The following is a 22417-nucleotide window of genomic DNA, read 5'->3' as shown; positions in this document are numbered from 1 at the left end:
TGTCTGAGCAGTGCTTTTTAACCGCTCAAGCACATTTTATTTCATTTGTTCTGAACCAATAGTTCTATGAGGTGCAGATGAAACTGAAGCTCAGAAAGGAGAAGTATTTAACTAAGTATTTAACTAGTCTGGATGACCAGACTAGTGCTTTTCCCACCAATATATGTAGCACAAGGGGAAAGGAGGGGGATGGTAAATAAAATTGAATAACTTTTATTTACCAGGCAATGCTAGGTACAAGGGTTATAAGAAAGTGTAAGATTTAGTAATTTCTGCCCTTATGGCACTCATAATTCGGTGATGCTCACTGCTATGATAGAGAGAATGGGGACATAAAATAGAGAGAGATAGGGGGCAGTGAAAGCTCAGAGGGGCCTCCTAGTATTGGAGGTAGGGGATGTTGTCAGGGAAGGCTTCCCAGAGAAGTTGATACCTTGGCTAGTCTAATGATGAAGAACAAGCTCTGGGGTCACTCATCCTGGGTCCCATCAGTGGCTAATAATACTTTGGGCAAGTTACTTAACCTCTCTGACCCTACTTCCTTGTCTATAACATGTAGGCTGTTGTGAAAACTAAGAGGAAATAATCCATGTTGAACCTTTAGCAGGTTGCCTAACACATGATAAGCTCTCATTAATTATTAACCATTATGATTATTGTCTAACCTGTGTTTCTCCCATATTCAGCTCAAGTGGGGAGAAACGAAGTCACACTTTCTTCGGACCTCTACTCAATAAAGTGGGAGTTTAAATGATTTCAAAAATACTCCTTTCAGGCCTAAGATTCTGTCAGAGTCAAAACTGCCAGGTTACTTGTTTCCAGGAGGGCAGCTGTCAGGTAATTTTGTCTTTGGTGGCAACCCAACCTGGCCTGTGCTACCTGAAGCCATCTGGAAATGCTACATCTGATGAAGACCTCTCTTTCCTCTGTTTCATTGAACTGGCTGGAAGCTGACATGAGGGCAGAGATTACTGAATCTTTCATTTCCCTTATATCCCTTGTACCTAACATTGCATCTGCAGCTCTGTAAATATTCTTTAGATAAACAACGGTCAAGGAATATAGTATGATGATAGAAAGACACAGGCTTTTCAGTCAAATAGATTTAGATCTGAATCTAGGCTAACCTTCCCCCAAACTTATTATGATGGAGAAAGAAATGTAATTTTAGTAGTCCAAGTAGTTTAGGCATTCTTTCCTACTTTAGGGTTCTGTCCATTGTGGGGTAACTGGAATAAAACAATACCTTTATATATTTGTACAGTGCACTCTTAAAAAATAGTTTGTCAGAATACCACTATCATATGAAAAGACAATAGCTGTTATTCTATACAATGCCATTGAAATCAACTTGGGAAAAGCTGGGGGAGGTGGGAGGGGAAAATAGGGGGAAGGGTTTTCAGGAACAACTATAAAGGACACGTGGACAAAACCACGTGTAGGGTAGGGTGGAAGCAAGGCAGGGAGGTGGGTTTGGCTGGGGTGGGGAAGGGGTGGGGGGGTAAATGTAGACAACTGTAATTGAACAACAATAAAATAATTAAAAAAAAAAGAAAAGCTGTGAACCTTTAGTATGATAAAGATATATATGCAGGGCTTCCTATATTTTTTTGATCATGCATCTCCACCCCTCCCATCACCCCCTCCCCGCCGGAGAACACCTATTTACATTTTATAAGACATCAGTGTTCCATGGGACACGATTAGGTAAATGAGTACAAAGTGGCTCCCTACTTTTCTGTTAGTAGGTCTTGGAGAAATAATATGGCAAGCTGTCCTTTGGTTGGAAGGTACCTCCAGGCTCCACTTTTCACAGATTGGGTTGTTGTTGCAGAAGGCTGCTGATCTTGATTAATCTACCAGTCCCTGGGTATGTGCCAGGCTTAATGGTAGGAGATTTAGCTAATCATGTCTCTACAGTTGTCCTAGTCTTCTGCTTCTGGAGGGGGAGGCAAATGCCCTGCTTTGAGTGAATAACACTCAGTTCAATTGGAGAACTCTCTGTCTGCACTCTTATTAGTTGCAGCTGGTCCAGAAATGGGTGAGGGCATTTTCAGTCTCACTCAGTATTTTAGTCTTACGGAGTTCTGGGTTCTAGTCCTCATTCTGTTTTGAGTGAAGTACTTTTGCTGTCTCAACTGTGTTTTTCTCATTTAAAGATGAAGTTGGGCTCTGGCTGGTGTAGCTCGGTGGATTGAGCGTTAGCTTGCAAACCGCAAGGTCGCTGGTTCCATTTCTGGCCAGGGCACATGCCTGAGTTGCAGGCCAGGTCCCCAGTTGGGGGCATGTGAGAGGCAACCATTTGATGTTTGTCTCCCTCTCTTTCTCCCTCCCTTCCCCTTTCTCTAAAAAAAAAAAAAAGTAAAATCTAAAAAGAACATCCTGACTGCGGTTGGACACCCTTTGTATTAACTGCCTCAGAAAAAAAAAAAGAAAGAAAAAAAAAGATGAAGTTGGGTTAGATTGATTGCATTCAGTAAATATTTATTAAACATTTGCTATGATCTAGTCACTGTTCTATGGTAATGGGGATGTAGGGATGGAAAACCAGACATTGCTTCATGGAACTTAATCTAGTAGAGATGATTAGATGATATGAGTGTAGAAGTGTATATTACAGATTAAGACTTTAGTAATTAAGGAAAGGCAGATACTTGTATGAGTCACTGTAGTTTGGCAGGCTTCCTGGAGATGTTGTGGCTTAATTAGTCTCTAAAACTCTTTTTAAGGTTTCTGTAGTGCAAAATCTCAGGGAGGCATTTGGATTGTGAAAATAACCTGAGTGCAGGTAGGAGTGAGCATAGAGAATAGAATGCTCAAGATAAGCACCTGTGGGCACTCTGCTGAGGGGGCTATTTCTGGGGCCACTGAAGGTAGCATTGCTAGGGAGAATTTGCAACTAAGGACAGAGGGAGGCACTGGGCAGAAGGGGATTGGTATTGTGGGTAGAGTGAGAGAATCATAAGTGATGAAGTCAGAAGTGAAAGGACTGAGCTGGTGAATTGTATAATGTGAAATAGGTCAGAACAACAGTTCGTATCTCAGGCTATGAATGACAGAGGGACTTGAAACCTTAATATGTTTATATATAATTTACTAAGTTCTTACATGTGCCAGGCACTGTTCTTAGCATGTTTAATGCTAAACTTATTTAATTCTTTTAAAAACTATTTAATTCTTATTATTAGCGTATTTAATTTTTATACCAATCCTAAGACAGTAGTTACTATTATTTTCCTATTTTACAGGTGAGAAAACTGAGGCCCAGAGAACTGAACTTGCTCATACTCACATGGTCAATAAATGGTGGGATTCAGGCCTGGCTGATATATTTCCGGAGTACTTGCTCTTAATCACCATGTTATTCAGTTTTAGTCAGTGAGAAGCCATCATAGATTTCTGGCTAGTGAAGCAACTTGTTGCAAGTAGTGTGGTACATGGCACTTTCCAAAGGCGGGGAATTGAAGGCAATGAGGCTAGCTATTGGTTGTTGTAGTGATATTACCAGTTACTTTTAAAGGTGTATAAAGATCTTGAAGTTCATTTCACAAATTACTTCCTGAGATGGACCTAGCAGTTCCTGGCCCTACTTGTAATCACAGTCCATTTTAGAAATTATTTTCCTAAGAATTTTGATCTACAGAACGCTCTCCTATTCCTATTGAACAGGCTGTTCCAGTCAGAGGAGCCCCAGGAGTCAGGTCAGGAACACCTCTTCTAAGGTCAGAGTCCATTCAGCATCTGGAAGCATTTGTAAGAGGGGAAGTTGAATTTATTAAGACTTCCTGTTGCCGTTAGAGTTTGTACTCCTGATTTGGGGTGGGGTGGGGAGACATATCTCCTGTCACAATTGATAGTCTGTCTGGTTGCTCTGGTTGCTTGAGAGACTGGGCAAGTGGGCAGGGGTACAGAGATGTGACAGACAAAGTCCCTGACCTTACCTTGAGCAACCCACAGATTACTGAGTAGATAAGCACACACACAAATACTACAATAGAGGGACAAAGCAAATGTTCTGGGAGAAAAAGGAAGGAGGGTCTAAATGCTTACCAAGGGAGAGTCAAGGAAGGCTTCAAAGATGTTTAAGTTAGATCTTTAACAATGACCAGAAGTGTGCTAGGCAGAGAGGATCCTGGAATGCGTTCTAGGTAGTGTGAGTGTGGAAGTGCGTGACATCTTCAGGGAGTGGTGAGTTGTTCCTTGTGCTGGACTGTTGGACTGCTTGGGAGGGGTCCTGAATGGTAAAGAGCTTAAATGCTATTGGAGTTGAGCTTTGCATATGTAGATATGTGTTTAGGAGTCTTATAATGGATAGATTAAAACTAGAGGCAGGGAAGCCAGCTGAAAAACTTGCATTAGCAAATGATTAAGCTGGAACAAGGACAGTGGTCATGTGGGTTGATTTAAATTGTGTGACTGAAGGGTGAGCGAGGAAGTACTAGGTGGCTGGGTATTACTGTGACTATTAACACATGGAATACAGGCTGGAGAGCTGGTTTGAGGAGGTTAATATTGGTTTTGAGATGCCTGTGGATGACATAGTAGAAAATATTTGGTACTTGTGAGAGAAGATAAAAATTTTGGAGCTCTTGATAGAGGTAGGAACATAGATGTAGGAATGATGACTTCTAAGTGAGAGTAGAAACCATAGAAGTAGCTGAAGTCGCTTGAGTAAAATCCATAAAATGGGGAAAGAAAGGCGACTGAGAATAGAACCCAGAGGAGCTCTGGTATGTGTAGACAGTAAAGTTAGGGAAGGAATCTGAGAAGGAGAAATCAGAGAGGTAGGAGAAATTACTGTCAGGGATGCCAGGAATGAGAATGAAAGTGTCTACTGCTTCACAGAACAATCAGGGTGAACTCGGAAATGAAGACTACTGAGTCATTAGTGACCTGGTGATGTCAGTATTAGTGGAGAGGTGGGGACAGAAGGTAGTCTGCTGTGGCTTAGGGAGTGAATATTAAGTGAGAACAAAGATTCAGTAAATATAGACTTCTCTTCTGAGAAATACAATGGTAAGAAAGGAAAGAGAGTAGTATTTTGAAGAGAAACCAGGGGAGGCAGGTTCAAAGATTTTGTTTTTTCAAAGTTGGGAGACAGGAGTGGTATAGGTTAAGGAAGAGAGAAATGTAGTCAGCTAGGTGCTGTGCCTTTCTGAATACTCCATATTATTGTGAAAGCCCTAAACTGAGGTGCTGTGCTGAAGCTTGCAGTCATTACGAAGAGTGTGGGGTAAACAGGAGAGACTGACAATAATAATTAGTGACAGCACCATAAATTGAGTAATCTGTGTGCATGAGGAGTTTTCTAGGTACATCTAAACTCATTGGGCACAATTCTAATGCTCATCACAACTCCCAGAAGTCAGTATTGTCACCATTTTCCAGATGCAGAAACTGACAAGTTAAGAAACATACAGGTAGTTAGGGGTGAAGCCAAAGTTTTAGCTCAGGTCTCTATGAAACTACAAGGTTTTCTTTTTCTACTCTACAGTTCTGTCTTTTCCATTAAGAGCTCAATGTTGAGACTCTAAAAAAGGCTGTGGATGTGGGTAGGAATGGATGGCCCAGAGGAATAGAAATAGGGTTCTATTCCTATCCTGGAACTTGTCCTATCCTGGAAAGAACGTGAAAATCTCTGGGATGAAGGAGAAAGGTCTTGGTCTGGCTTTGCTCTTCCTTCTCTCTGCTTAGCCAGTTGCTTTGGTGGCTGCAGGCTTTCAGTTTATTTTTCTCCATCTTTCTGTGACTTCCAACCAGGCTTCTGAGGTCCCAGCACCTGCCTATTACTGACTGTTTACCAAGCAAAAATAATCAACATCTAAGCCTAAAGGGACTTACCATTTTTGACAAGCTGTGAGGAATTGCTGAGCTGTGGGCTGGCACTCTCTTTGGCACAGGGCACATGGGAGGCTTCTCCCTGAGAAATATTTTTATTTGAATTGAATAATCTTGGATCAGTGGCAAGAGCAAGACACTAAAAATTAGAAGACATAATTTCTAGAGTAAGTGATTGACTAGGTTACTTTGGGCAAGATACTTCCCTCTTGCATATTTACGTGGCATAAGGTAGGGACTGTGTTTTACTCATCTCTGTATTTCACGTACCTGGCAAGCACCTGGCCTGACTGGTTTCCTGAGTAAATTTATTTATGGAGTAAGTTAACCTACTCACCTATTAAATGAGGGAATTGGTTCTTTTGATTTCTAAAAGTCATTCCAATTCTGAAAGTGTATTGTTCTATGAGGATTTATATGCTTTAATTATGAAATAATAAATACTGTCATTTATTTAGCATTTACTGTTTGCCAGGCACTGTGCAAGTCTCTTTACATATTTACCTATATGATTGTTTTTTGCATAAATTAACCCATGTATTATAGGCTAACAATGTTTCAAATTGTGGAGCTTCTACTGGTCTTCTAATTCCTTCAGTCTTCTGGTGGCTGACTTTACTGTGATGGCAGAAGTGTGTTGTATGTCCACGTACCACCAGCTACTGTTTTCATGCAGGAACCACAGTGCCAGATACCCACAGCTTGTTTCTTCAGCTTGGTTTTGCCACAGAAGGAGCAAGTGTACTTGGGGTGCTTGGCTGATTTCAATTTTCTTCATTATTCCTGAGGGAGGCCCATAATGGCTCCCATGTTTATGACGATTCTGACCTTCTTGGTGCATTTAGCCATGTTGCCGAAAACTAGGTTGGAACTCAGAGAGGTGATGTTTCTTTAATTTTAAAATTATATATGTGGCCTTTTAAAATATTATGGTCCCTTGGGCAATAGAAGACAGTACTTGTGCCTGTTTACGGTTGTGGCAATAATGCTAAACACAGTCCTGGGTGTGTAACAGATTTTTAATAAGTATTTATTGAGCAAATGCATGAATGGGTATCTTATCATTACAATTATCCTAATATAGGTAATGTTAGCCCCATTTTACAGATAAGAGAGTTGAGGTTCAAAGGTCATAGAACTATAAGTGGCAAAGATGGAGGATTCAAATCCTATCTAATTCTAAAATTGGTGCCTTTACCACTTAATACCACAATGCCTTCACTGATTTGATTTTTTTATTTTATTGATTATGCTATTACAGTTGTCCCATTGCTCCCTCTTCACTCCCCTCCACCCTGTACACCCCCTCCCACCCACATTTCCCCCTTTTGTTCATGTCCATGTATCATAAGTTTTTTAGTTTCTACATTTCCCATACTATTCTTGCCCTCCCCCTGTCTATTTTCTGCCTACCATCTATGCTACTTATTCTTTGTACCTTTTCCCCCCTCTCCTCCTCCCACTCCCCTGTTGCTAACCCTCCATGTGATCTCCATTTCTGTGGTTCTGTTCCTGTTCTAGTTGTTTGCTTATTTGCTTTTGTTTTTGTTTTAGGTGTGGTTGTTAATAATTGTGAGTTTGCTGTCATTTTACTTATACATGTTTTTTATATTCTTTTTCTTAGATAAGTCCCTTTAACATTTCATATAATAAGGGCTTGGTGATGATGAACTCCTTTAACTTGACCTTATCTGAGAAGCACTTCATCTGCCCTTCCTTTCTAAATGAAAGCTTAGCTGGATAGAGCAATCTTGGATGTAGGTCCTTGCCTTTCATGACTTGGAATACTTCTTTCCAGCCCCTTCTTGCCTACAAGGTCTCTTTTGAGAAATCAGCAGACAGTCTTATGGGAACTCCTTTGTAGGTAACTGTCTCCTTATCTCTTGCTGCTTCTAGGATTCTCTCCTTTATTTTTACCTTGGCTAATGTAATTATGATGTGCCTTGGTGTGCACCTCCTTGGGTCCAACTTCTTTGGGACTCTCTGAGCTTTCTGGACTTCCTGGAAGTCTATTTCCTTTGCTGGATTGGGGAAGTTCTCCTTTATTATTTGTTCAAATAACTTTTCCACTTGTTGCTCTTCCTCTTCCCCTTCTGGTACCCCTATAATTCAGATGTTAGAACATTTAAAGATGTCCTGGAGGTTCCTAAGCCTCTCATTTTTTTTTGAATTCTTATTTCTCTATTCTTTTTTGTTTGTTTTTTTCTTTCTTCCTTCTGGTCTACTCCATTGATTTGTGTCTCAGTTTTTTTTCCATCACTGTTGGTTCCCTGTGCATTTTCCTTCATTTCACTTAGCATAGCCTTCATTTTTTCATCTAATTTGCAACCAAATTCAACCAATTCTGTGAGCATCGTGATCACCAGTGCTCGGAACTGTGCATCTGATAGGTTGGCTATCTCTTTGTTGCTCAGTTGTATTTGCTGTGGGGCTTTGATCTGTTCTGTTTGGGCCATTTTTTTGCGGGGGGGGGGGTCCTATTGTACCTGGTACATATGAGGGGCGGAGCCTTAGATGTTCACCAGGGCTTGGCAACCCAGTTGCTGGGTTGTGACACTGTATGTGGGGACAGGGTCCGAGAGGGAACAATGGCACTTGCTCCTCTCTACATCAGATTTCAGTCCCTTCTGCCGCTTACCCCAAGCTAATTGGGCCTTTCTGGTGCTGATTCCCGGGTGGGTGGGTTTGTGTATGTTCTAGGACCCTGTGGGTATCTCCAACAAACTCTCCTGTGAGGCTGGACTCCTGGCACCTCAACCCCCACAGGTGTTTTCAATTGTGTTCAGGTGTTTTGAGGCTTTATTTCCCTGAGTTGGGACCCTGGGCTGAGCAGTCTGTCTAACTCCCCAGTTTTGCCTGGTTTATCTGCATGTGAATGTGGGACTGCCCAGTCAGCCAGCTGCCTTGTGCACCCTGCCCCAGTTCACAATCCCTGCCTCCTTGCTGGGCCTGCCCATTGCCACCCCACACCCAGGGTCTGCCAGTCCCCGCCTGCCTGCCTGCCCAGGGTCTGCCTGCTGCCATCTTGCTTGCCTGGGGTTTGTCAGCTGCTGCCTTGTGTGCCTGGTGCCACTGCTTTTTTTTTTTTTTTTTTTTTTTGCTATGACCCCTCTCCTCCAAGAGCCCCAACTTGCCCCTCCTACCGGTCTGGATGAATGTGTCTATTTTAACTCCTCGGTTATCGGACTTCCATACAGTTCAATTTTCTGTCAGTTCGGGTTGTTATTTTGTTTCTAAATTGTTGTTGTCCTTCTTTTGGTTGTGTAAGGAGCCACTGTGTGTCTACCTATGCCTCCATCTTTGCTGGAAGTTATCTGATGTTTTAACTGAAAATTTGGATAGAAAGAAGAGAGTTGAAAGATCGGGGATGGGGTTTGAGGCTGGGCACTGAAATTTAAGTGTACATGGTAAGTATACATAGTTGGCAAATATCTCTAGCACCTTATGAAAACAAAGCAGTTATAATAGCAATTACTGTTCATTGGGTACTTCATTTGTTCAGTAATAAATAAATTACATTTAATAACCACTTTTATAGTTTTAATTATCATCTGTTCATTAACAACTCTGAAATTTGTGTTTCTAGCTCAAACTTCTGTGAAGTTTAGAGTTGTGTATCCAACCTCTTAATTTATATTTTGGGTGTCTAATTGGCATTTTAAATTTAACAAGTTCTTACTTACATTCAACCTGTCAGCAAATCCTATTGGTTGTACCTTTGAAACACATCCAAAATTCAGACACTTTTCATAGCCTCTGCTCCTTCCGCCTGGATCTGAGCTATCATTTTCTCATTTTCTTAATCAGTTCCCCTGCTTTTGCCCTTGCCTACTTACAGTTTGTGCTGAACAGAGCAGCCAGAGCAAGTCTTTCAAAACATAAATCCAGTTTTATAGCTCTTCTGATCAGAATTGTTTAGTGGCTTCCCGTTTCTCTCAGAGAAAAACCCAAAGTCCTTGGAGTGACCTGGCTTATCTTCATCTCCTCTCCATCTGCTCACCCTGCCCCATTGCTTCCTCACCCTTCTTTGAATAAGATGTGCTCTTGCCTCAAGGCCTTTGCATTTGTTTTTCTCCTAACTTTCAGTTATGGCCCATTTTCTTACTTCAGATCTTTGGGTCAAGTATCATCCTGTTAGTGGCCCCCTTTAATCATTCTATTTAAAAATAGTAACCTATTCCCCATAGCACACCTCAAGTTGTATTTTCTACTTTTTTTTTCTTCAGAGCATTTGTCATGCTCTGACATATTTACTTGTCAGGCACTCTACCTTGTCCCCCACTCCCTCTTAGTTCTGTAAGAGGAGTGATTTTTATTCACTGTTGAACCCTCATTGCCTAAAATACTGACTGACACATAGCATGTGCTTAGTAAATATTTGTTGAATGAAATATTTTGGGCCAGGTCACTGCTAGATTTTACACACACACACACACACACACACACACACACACACACACACACACACATAAATTATTTAATATATATATTTATTTTTTACTTTCCTTTACAATATTGTAAGATATCACTGTTATTTCATTTTGCCAACGAGGAAAATGATTTGCCCAAGATTGAATGGCTGGAAAATAATAAAGCCTAGATCTGTTCCACTTATACATTGTCAAGCAAGCCCAAATAAAAGTTATAGAATGACGGAGTGTAAACATTATTACTTTGCTGCACAATGGAGTGTATAAAACACAGGCCTAGATACCAGAAGAAAGGCAAAATCTGAATGTCCTGAACTGGGCATTGTTCATCCACTCACATGGGAACACACTGATATTTGTGATGCTGCTGCAGCTGGAAACCTAAAACACCTGGGAAAAGGTTTTCTTTGTGTGAGATCTTCCAGTGTACCACTTGACACATCCTTGGCTTATATACACACAAAGTCAGAAGAATTTTGTGATGATTTGGAAATTTTTCTCTTCTACTCTCCAGGAAAGACGTTCTTTTCCTAGTTTGGAATATCGCTGCGGTTACTTTGGGCCAATTGCTTCACATCACTTTTCTTTCCTTAGGTTTAATGTCAGCCAAGATTAGTGTACAAGCCATCTCCAGGTTATACTTAGTGTTACTTTCTCAATGGTATGGAGATTGGGAAGGCCTAGGTCAGAGGTGTTTCCAAAGTAAGATGAGGTTGGAGTCAGAGATATCTTCAGGGTCAAATGAGGCTGGGTTCAAATGCCATCTGAACAAGTATGCCATTCTGTCAGAAGAGACAGTAAGGAAGAATAAGATCAGGATCCAACCCCTCAGCTTGCTGGGATGTAATGTGTCTCTTTCCTAAGTCCCAGTTACCAGTCATTTTTTTTTCATTTTTTTATTGTGGTAAAATACACATAACATAAAATTTGCCATTATAATGAGTTTTTAAGCATACAGTTCAATAGTATTAAATACACTTATAATGTTGTCCAACCATTCCACCACCATCCATCTTCATAACTCTTTTTGTCTTATAAAACTGAAACTCTTTGTCCACTTAAACAATAATGCCCCATTCCTCTTCCCCCCCGCCAGCTCTAGCAGCCACCATGCTTTTCTATCTCAATGATTTTGACTACTTTAAAACCAGGTACAGGCACTTTAGAAGCCCTGGGCTTATAAGAGACTCAGACAGAGGCATCAGAAGCATATATAATCAGGGTAAGTAATATGACAGAAGTAGAAGCGAGAAGTTGGGAAAGGTCATCCTGTGTGTGATATGACGTATCCAGGAATCAATGTACGTGGTCCAGTCCCCAGGGTACAATGAGATGAGGATGAGAGATGTTCCCAGGGAATAATGAAAATAGGACAGGAACTTTCCCCAGGGTAAGATAAGCCTGGGGAAAAAGTATATGGGGGTGACAACACCATTTCCAGGGTTAGAGGAAGAAAATAGCATGTTTGAGCTGTCACATGTAGCAAGGGAAACATAATGAGAGGAAAGAATTTTAGGGCAACATGTTTAGGAGGTGAGCTAGGGAAACAAGTAAATGCCTGATTTTAGAGAGCCTCGTGTAATGTTAAGGATTCAAGAGACTTCATTCTTTGGGCAATGCAGGGCCACTGAAAAGTTTTGTATAGGGAATAGATAGTGAACTTTGCTTCTGGTTACTATGTCCTGTGTTCCCAGGGGAGCTGAGGTCAGGAAAGGCTAGAAAAAGGGTATAGCAGTTAGGGACTCGAGGCAAATATCTACCAAAGCCACAAGTATCTGGCATATCAGCCTGAGCAGATGCTTGGGAAGTGGGTGGAGCTTGACCTCAGTGAAATCACAGTTTTCCTGGACCTTGTCAAAAAACAAGAACTTCGGTGGTTGCCCAGCATTGTGAATGTAATAAATGCCACAGAATTTTTACTTTAAAATGGTTAATTTTTTGTTGTGTGAATTTTACCTCAGTAAAACAAGCTTAAAAACAAAACCAAATAAAACTAAGACTCTCGTCCTACCTTAGTCTTTGTAGGACTTGTCCTGGGGTTCTGTTACTGCCTTCCTTCTGCAAGGGCTTGGCTTATGGGTGGTAGCACTGGAGAGGCAAGGATGTCACTAGGCATAGCAGTGGGATGTGAGCCCAAAGCTCTCCTTTTGTCCATCCTTTCTTTTGGCCACCAGAGTCATCTTTCCAATAGGTCAATCTAACCATGGCCCTTACCTGCTCAGAAGTCTCTATTGCTTTTCAAGTCCTTGATTATAAAATTGAGGCTTTTGATTGAATCTGGTGTTCATAGCATTCCATGATCTGGCTCCCACACATTGTCTTTTCAGCAAATCTTTCTCTCTGTTTTATTGATTGATTGATTGATTGAATTTATTGGGGTGACGTTGGTTCATAAAATTATATAGGTTTCAGGTGTACAGTTCTATAATACATCATCTGTATGTTGTATTGTGTTTTCACTGTCCCAAGTCAATTCTCCTTCTATCACCATTTATCCCCCCTTTACCCTCTCCTACTCCCCTCCACTCTCTCTGTATTTTTTTTCTTTTTTCTTTTTATTTTTAGAGAGGGAAGGGAGGGAGATTGAGAGAGAGAGAGAGAGAGAAACATCAATGTGCGCTTGCTGGGGGTTATGGCCTGCAACCTAGGCATGCACCCTGGTTGGGAATCGAACCTGTGACACTTTGGTTCACAGCCTGTGCTCAATCCACTGAGCTACGCCAGCCAGGGCTTGTATTTTTTAAAATTATTTTACTGTTGTTCAATTACAGTTGTCTGCATTTACCCACCACCACTTCCTCCCCACCTCAGCCAAACCTCCCTCCCTCCCTTGCAGCCCCCCCTTGGTTTATAGTTGTTCCTGAAAACCTTCCCTCAATTTTCCCCTCCCACCTTCCCTCTGGTTACTGTCAGATTGTTCTTGTCTCTGTTTCAATGTCTCTGTTCTTGTCTTGTTTCAATGTCTCTGATTATATTTTGCTTGCTTGTTTGTTTTGTTGACTAGGTTCCAGTTAAAGGTGAGATCAGATGGTATTTGACCCTTACCACCTGGCTTATTTCACTTAGCATAATGCTCTCTAGTTCCGTCCATGCTGTTGCAAAGGGTAGGAGCTCCTTTCTCTCTGTTGCGTAGTATTCCATTGTGTAAATGTACCATTGTTTTTTTATCCATTCATTCACTGATGGGCACTTAGGTTGCTTCTAGCACTTGGCTATTGTAAATGGTGCTGCTATGAACATTGGGGTGCATAGGTTCTTTGGATTGGTGTTTCAGGGTTCTTAGGATATAATCCCAGCAGTGGAATTGCTGGGTCAAAAGGCATTTCCATTTTTCATTCTGAGGAAATTCCATAGTGTTTTCCACAGTGGCTGCACCAGTCTGCATTCCCACCAACAGTGCACTAGGGTTCCCTTTTTTCCACATCCTCTCCAACTCTTGTTTGTTAATTTATTTATGATGGCCATTCTCACCAGTGTGAAGTAGTATCTCATTGTGGTTTTAATTTGCATGGCTAGTGATGCTGAGCATCTTTTCATATGCCTCTGGGCCCTCCATATGTCCTCCTTGGAGAACTGTCTGTTCAAGTCTTTTGTCCATTTTTTAATTGAGTTGTTTGTCTTCCTGGAGTGGAGTTGTGTGAATTCTTTATATTTTGGAGATCAAACCCTTGTCCGAGTTATCATTGGCAAATATCACTCCTATTCATCATAGTATTCCTAGCCACAGTACTCAGACAAGAAAAAGAAATAAAAGACATCCAAATTGGAATGGAGGAAGCAAAACTGTCATTGTTTGCAGATAACATGATAGTGTACATAGAAAATCCTATAGACTCCACCAGGAAACTACTCGACCTAATAAGTGAATTTGGCAAAACAGAGGAATACAAAGTCAATATTCAGAAATTAAGGCATTTGGTATACCAACAATGAAATATCAGAAACAGAAATCAGGAAAAAAATCCCATTTGATATAGCAACAAGAAAAATAAAGTACCTAGGAATAAACCTAACCAAGGATGTAAAAGGTCTGCACTCAGAAAACTACACTCTCTCTGTATTTTTATTCATGTTTCCCATTTTACTTTCTACCTTTTCTATTTGGTAAACTCCTCATCCTTTAATACTGAGTTCCAGTATCACCACTGTTCTCCTGTTACACATTATATGTCTCTCTGTTCATTATTTTACTGTATTGTAATGGCTTTGGGTATGATTGCCACACAGATTGAATGTGTTTTTTAAAAAGTGGACCTGCTTTTGTTTTTTTCTGTACTACTGATCCACTATTGCATAGAGACAGGTTTTTTTTGTTTTTTGTTTTTTTTTTAGAAACTCTTATTTCTTTGTTACAAATACTCAGTCACCAAAGGCAAATAATAGGCAATGTTGGTATTGGTCAATGGAGTGAAGCTAACAGGGGCATCAATTCATAACAGTCTTGCTCTTCTCTTCCTTTCTCTTCCCTTCTCTCCCCTTCTCTTCCCTTTTCTTCCCTTCTCTTCCCTTCTCTTTTCTTTTCTCCCTAGCCAGAAGTTCCACTGAACAATGTCTGCAAACCTCAGGATAGCTGGTCTTGGGAGTAGATTTTTTGAAAATAGGACAAATAATTAAAAAAATAGAAAATATCTAAAGTGAGTATAGCACAGACTGTTAGTTGTCTTTGCTGATTTGATTCTCATTCTTTCATTAACGATAGAACACTTCAGTTTTTGTGGGGCCCATGGCTGCCCAGCCTCCTTTACAACCAAATGTGGCCACAAATCTAAGTTCTAAACAGTGGCATCTAAATGAAAGTGGTATGTCTACCTTTTTTGGGTCATGGCTTAGAAAGAGTGGGTGAATGCTTCTCTTGCTCTTTTCTCTTTTCTACTGGTTGGGAGAGTGTACGAGGTACAGCACTGTTTTTGGTCTCAGAGATGGCAGCATCCTGTTGAGTGAAGATAGCAAATTTCCACTCTCAGTCCTTGACTGCTAACTGCTCAAATGTTATTTGAGAGAGAAATACACTCTGTTTGGTTTAATCTTTTCTGTGTGGGGTTCTCATAGTTATAACAGCTTGACCTGTACCCTCAGCAATGTAGGGAGCTATTGGGTTGCTGCCGCATTAAGTTGCTTTTTGCTGCTGTTCCTGGAGTTCTCTCTTAGAATGCTCACTGAGTTTCTGACCATTTCTTGCCTTGCCTTGTTTTGCCTCTCCTTGCCTTGCCTTGCTTCTCTTCTTAGCCCTAAGTCTAGCTACTCAGGTGATACCCTGAATTCTCTTGTGTACTTTAAAAAATATTCACTGAGGTGAAAATCATATAACATAAAGTTAACCATTTTAAATGGAACAATTCAGTGGCATTTAGTACATTCACAGTGTTGTGCGACCATCATGTCTATCTAGTTCCAAAACATTTCCGTCACTCCAAAGTGAAGCACCTTATCTATTAAGCATTTTCTTCCCATTCCCTCTGCCCTGGCAGCCATGAGTCCGCATTCTGTCTCCATGGATTTATCTGTTCTCAATATTTCACATTAATAGATTCATATAATATGTGACCTTTGAGGTATAGCTTCTTTAATTTAGCATAATATTTTATAGGTTTATCCACATTATAGAATGTGTCAGTACATCATTCTTTTTATTTATTTATTATTTTTAAATTTTTATTGTTGACACTATTACCGGTATCCTCCATTTTCTCCCCCTTTGCCCTGCTCCACCCAGCCCCTCCGCCTCCAACCCTTTACCACATTGTTGTCTGTGTCCATGGGCTATACATATGTGCATATATGTTCTTTGGCTGATCTCTTTCAGTTTTCCTTCCAGCTTTCCAACCGCCCCCCGCCAAGATCGGTCAGTCTGTTCCATGTATCCATGCCTCTGGTCATAATTTGTTTGTCAGTTTATTTTGTTCTTTAGATTATACATATGAGTGTTCTTTAGATTACACATATGATTACAAATATCATATGGTATTTGTCTTTCTCTGGTTGGCTTATCTTGCTTAGCATAATAATCTCCAGGTCCATCAATGTTGTAGCAAAGGGTAAGAATTCCTTCTTTTTTATAGCTGTGTAGTATTCCATTGTGTAAATGTACTGCATCTTTTTAATCCATTCATCTACCAATGGGCACTTGGACTATTTCCAGATCTTGGCTATTGTAAATAACACTGCTGTTAACATAGGCGTGCATATATTCTTTCTGATTTGTGTTTTAGGATTCTTAGGATGTATTTCCAGAAGTTGGATCTCTTGGTCTAACAGAAGTTCCATTTTTAATTTTTCTTTTCCTTTTTTTAAAAGATTCTATTTATTTATTTTTAGAGAGAGGGGAAGGGAAGGAGAAACAGAGGGAGAGAAATATCAATGTGTGGTCACCTCTTGGGGATCTGGCCTGCAACCCAGGCATGTGCCCTGATTGGGAATCAAACTGGCAATTCTTTGGTTCACAGCCTGCGCTCAATCCACCGATTTTGTGAGACAGAGAGAGGAAGGGAGAGAGAAACATTGATTTGTTGTTCCACTTATTTATGCATTCATTGATTGCTTCTTGTTATGTACCTTGACTGGGGATCAAACCTGCAACTTGGCATATCCAGGTGACACTCTAACCAACTGAGCTACCCAGCTAGGGCCAATATTTTTTCTTTCGTGTCTTGCTTATTTCACTTAGCATAATGTTCATAGGTTTATCCATGTTGTAGTATGTATCAGAAAACTTTATTTCTTTTTATAGCCAGAAAATATGTACATACACATGTGTACTTTTATTGCATAGTAGTTTTAAATATTTTTGGCAACCCATTTATCTATTTTTTCTTTTGTTGCTCAGGCCTTTGGTGTCATATCTAAGAATCTTTCCAATCCAAGATAATGAAGATTACCCCATGTCTTCTTCTATGGCTTTAGCTCTTATATTTAGGTCATTGGTGCATATATAATTTTTATATATGGTGTGAGTCTAATGTACTTTTAAACTCTCGAATGTATGCTGTTGCAGTTTTCCTGATCTGTAATGATTTCTAGGTCTTCAGATCCCAGCAGATACAGAAATTGTGTTAGCTGCTGTTGGCTTAAGTATAGTTTGTCACCACAGGTACATCTTAGAAGACATTTTTTCCTCCTCAAATCCTATCCACTGATGTGCATTTGATAGATCTAGGGCTACTTTGAGAGTAAGGCTACTGACTTTCAGGGCTGCCAATCAGTTGAGTGACACACCCTTATGTATGTGCATTAGGATGCTCTGCCATGGACTTGTTTCTATCTCAGTGTCTAAGGAAAGGCAACAAACATTGGGGAGAGGCTTGAATGAAACAAGGCAAAGCTGCCAGGGGCAGGGAAACAATGCTGTCAGGTAACAAGTCTGTACTGAGCCCAGTCAAGTTCTCAGCCCTGTGTATGACTTGCTGAAAACTGAAAAGCAGTAATGATTAGTGAAAAGCTATAATTTAGAGGCAGAAGCCTTGATTTCAAGTTGGATGACTTCAGGTTAGTCAATTCCTTCTGAGTCTCAGTGTCTTCCAATATATAATATGAATGCTGATTTCACAGGGTGTTTTGTTTTTCAAGATCTGATGATATTATCAATGGGAAAGTGACTTGGAAATTGGAAAATGCTATGCACATTTAGGAATATAACGAGGAGTCAAGAATACAGACTTCTAGGAGCTTTTTAAAAGATTCTTTTCATGACTGTGATTCAAATTTACTTATTTATTTTTAGTCCTCACCTGAGGATATATTTTTTAAAACATTGATTCTAGAGAGAGAGGAAGGGAGAGAGAAAAACAATGCGAGAGAGGAACATCAATTGACTGCCTCCTGTACATGTCCAATCGACGATGGAACCTACAACCTAGGTATGCCCTGACTGAGACTGAACCTGCAAACTTTTGGGAATGGGGCAGTGCTCCAATCTGAGCCACCCAGCCAGGGCTGCCTGACTGTGATTTATTGTAAAAGTTTGGGTTTATGGACCAGATGGAGGTTTGGAATTCATTAACCAGATGGATGTTTCTTATATGTTTTCCCCAAATAATTTTTCATTTTTTGTGACTTTTTTTTTTAAAAAAGCTTTTTCAATTACAGTTTACATTCAGTATTATTTTCTATTAGTTTCAGTTGTATAGCATAGTGGTTAGACAATGATAATACTTCCCAAAGTGTTCCTCTTGATATTTCCAATACCCACCAGACAGTTATTACAATATGATTTGACTATATTTCCTATGCTTTACTTTACATTCCTGTGACCGTTTTATAACTACCAATCTGTACTTTTAAATTTCTTCACCTTTTTTACCCAGTAACCCTCCCCACTGTCATCCGTTAGTCCGCTCTTTATGTCTAAGGGCCTTGTTTCACTTTTGTTTGTTTATTTTGTTCTTTAGATTCTACATAAAAGTGAAATCATATGGTATTTGTCTTTCTCTGATTGACTTATTTCACTTAGCATAATATCCTTTAGGTCTACCCATGCTGTTGTAAATGGTAAGATTTTGTTCTTTTTTATGGCTGATGTGACTCTTTTGCAGGTGACAGAAACATGACTGAGACTACCTTAAACAAGAGAGAGTTTACTTATTGACTGAAGTAACTAAAAAGCCTAGAAGTAGATACACTTTTAGACACAGCAAGATCCAGGGACTTGAATGTCATTTGGATCTAATTTCTTTCCTCTTGGCGTTGCTTTTCTTTGTTTTGATTTATTCTTAGGCAGTGGCAAAGATAGATATCAGCTTTGGGTATGCATTCTACCAGGTAAGCAACCATTATTGAAAGGTAATACCTTTTTCCTGATGGTGTTGGGGGTCCTGGGTATGATTTTGGTTTGGGTCTTGTGTCTACCCTAAGTTAAATCACTGTGGCCAGAAGAATGCTGGACTTTTTTTTGGCCAACAGAGTTCATTCTACTCACAGAGTCAGAGTTAGCTCCCCTGGAACCATGTGGACTGAGATCCCAGAAGATCAAGGTGCATTTACTCAAAGAAGAGTTTGGAAGGTTGGGAGATAGTTGAAATAGCAAAAGTTATAGATGTCTGCTACATAGTGAGGCATTTTTTCATTAAAAAAAGTGTATTTCTAATGTTTTAAACCCAACAAAGATAGAGCTGCTCTATTGCCAAGGATATTGCTTAAAGAAGTAGGTATTGCCAAGGAACCTGGGCAGGTGGTTGGGGGTGACAGGAAGGGTCTGCAGAGCATAATTTGAAAGCTGCTTAGCCATTTTAGCCAATAAATATTTGTGGGAGGTGTGATAGCCCCTGAATTCCTTTTTTCCTCTCTTCCTGGCCTTTTGTAGAAGGGATTATATTTTTCTCTCCAATCAGGGAGAGTGAGGTAAGTAGCAGAACCAGTTATAGCCTGAGGTTGAGGATGCCAAGGACCTTGCTTAGTCCTGACACCAAAGTGTGCTTTAAAAAAAAAAAAGCCATGAATCTTTCAGATTTAAATAGAGACTCTGAGAACAGGAAGAAGTCGCTTTCAATGTATTGGTTAATGTGAGTAATGAAATGTACTTGTATCCTGCTCATTTTGCAAGGGTTCAGTTTGCTAGAGTGTATAGAGCGTGGGTTGGATTCTGTATTGTAAGGTGAGTGAGGGTGAAAGCTGCTCTCACACACGAGGCAGCCGGCAGCCATTCAGTTGTTGTCTTGAGATACGATTCACTTAACATAAACTTTGCCATTTGAAAGTGTACAATTCAGTGGTCTTTAAACGGTTTTATGCAGCTATCACCACTATCAAATTCCTGGACATTTTAATCATCCCCAATGAAACCCATTAAGTAGTCACTCCCCATTCTCTAGCCCCTGGTAACCATTAATCTACTTTCTGTCTCCATGGATTTGCAAATTTGCAGCTGCTTTATCAGTGGTTATACTTAGGTAGTTAAAAAAATTATTTTTATTTGTTATTTAAAAAATAAAACTTTATTTTAATAAAATAAATCTTATACTGTATAGGTTATTTTTTCTTAAGTGGCCAGCCCTTAAAAGGCAGTTCCTTTTGTATTTCAGCATTTAACAGAATGTAGTAAATACTTTTAACTGGCACATGAAAGAAAATGTATGTCTTAGTGCGTAGAAAATCTGTCATGCTCCATAATTTATAATATTTATTTTAAAAATTTGAAGAAATATTTTGTATATATTGTTCAAATAGCATTTCCTGATAAGTGAGTGCAGTTTAAAGAGTATTAATTTTCATGTACTATATCCCATTTTTTACTGCAGCAAGAAGGAATTTCACCATAGCATTTCACCAATGATGTGTGCCTTTTGTTTTTCACTATTAAGCAGGAAACCTATAAAAAGATTTCTTAACTGGGTTAAGTGTCTCCAGACTTTAAACATCAAATAAAATTTATAGAGGTTTAATTTTAGATTTATTCTGTTGATGTTTTTCATCATGATAGTTTTATTTCATCATTAGTTAATACAAGGATCAGCAAACTATGCCTGCTTCTACAAATGAAGTTTTATCACAGCCTCATTTATTTGTTTACATATTATCTATGGCTACTTTTGTACTATAATGGCAGAATTATTTAGTTACAATAGAGAATGTATGGCCTGTGAGCCTAAGATATTTAGTATCTAGCCATTTACAGAAAATGTTTACTTAACCCTGATTTAATATGTCAAGGCACAATATAAAGTAAGGATGCAGTTCATTGTTAATAATAACTGTAAATCCATATTTTAAGTAGTTTTTTGATGATTTGGAAAAATTTTTCGACAGCTTATTTTTTGAACCAGTTAGATTATTTTTACTGATAGAGAGCTGGTACTAGGAATAGGAGAATCAGCTTTGTCACTCTCTTATTACTGTTTATTTTTGTGTGTAATTTTAATACTATCTCCAATCCATGAGAATTATTTTTTTTGTTTCTTGCTTACTTATTTGCAAGAATCTTTAAAATCATTTATCTGCATGGTGAGGAGTGGTTTACAAGGGAAAAAATAGAAATCATCATTCATTAAGTTCATTTAATCAGGCATGTACGTATTAACTGCAATATGTCGTAGTATCCTGAAAACAAATGAGTGACTTCAGACACTGATGTCCTTCCTCTAGCACTGTGGAGCTTCCACTCTATTTTCAGAACACCTTGTATGTGGTAAATGATATGTAAATATCTGGCATAATGACTCAGAGAGGGAACATTGTTAGTCTGTACAGTTAATACAGATAAAACATAGCTTTTATATTGGGTTGTCCAAAAAGTCTGTTATGTTTTTTCCTTACAATGTCTCTAATAGCGCTTAGTTGTCTTTAACTTCATTTGAAGCAATTTTGTTAGACTGTATTATGACAGCTGTCATATCAGCGTGTATTTAAAAAAACATCAAAATTGGTGAATTTTTGTGCAGCCATTTTAATATTGAAAGTGGAAGAAAGTGTGCAACATTTTTGACATATGCTTTATTATTTCAAGAAAGGTAAAAGTGCAATTAAAACTCAAAAAAATTTGTGTAGTGTATGGAGGAGAAGGTGCTGTGACTGATTGAAGGTGTCAAAAGTGGTTTGCAAAGTTTCTTGGTACTATTGACATTTGGATGAATAATTCTTTGCTGTGGGGCTGTCTTATGCACTGGAATATGTTTAGCAGCACCTCTGGCCTCTACCCACTGGAAGCCAGTAGTGGGAGATAGCTGACATACTCATCTAAATCAATAAAGTAAAAATGAAAAATTTTTCTAAAAATGAAAAATGTGTCTCATTTTATGGGAAAAACTAAAATGGCCTTTTGGTCAACCCAGTATTTTACAATTAAAAACTAATGTAAGAGTTTTAATTTTTCTTTCTCTACTTCCATTGGAAAGTCTCATGCATTCCACTTTGGAGATGACTTTTTTTTTTTTCATTTTAAACAAGAAGTTTATTTAAACAACAAGATGCTTGACTTGAAGGGAAAACTACCTAGGATTCATTTTTTTTAGAGTAATTTATCCCTACTTAAAGACAGATTGCCCTACATGTAACAGCTACGTACAAAAAAGTTATAAAATTGTCCTTGGTTTTACAATGATAAATGAAAAACATTAAAATTGTCCAATCAAGCAAGGTATGCAAGAATTTTTATGTTGTTCTTTTTTTGTTAAAGAGTGAGAGCAAAATAACTTACTGGAATATAAAGATAAGAGCTGAAT

The 22417-nt window shown here is 39.2% G+C and overlaps 1 protein-coding gene across 3 annotated transcripts in view; it reads left to right on the top strand.

Moving 5' to 3' along the window:
- The window catches only part of STIM1 (stromal interaction molecule 1), a 180401-nt gene that overhangs the window by 44886 nt on the left and 113098 nt on the right, over positions 1-22417 (top strand). The window lies entirely within an intron of this gene.

This window comes from Phyllostomus hastatus, unplaced genomic scaffold (genome assembly GCF_019186645.2).
Source record: "Phyllostomus hastatus isolate PE091 unplaced genomic scaffold, TTU_PhHast_1.1 phas_scaffold_317, whole genome shotgun sequence".
Lineage (NCBI taxonomy): Eukaryota > Metazoa > Chordata > Mammalia > Chiroptera > Phyllostomidae > Phyllostomus > Phyllostomus hastatus.
Note: the sequence above shows the minus strand (reverse complement) of the source record. Positions and strands in the feature narration are given on the sequence as shown.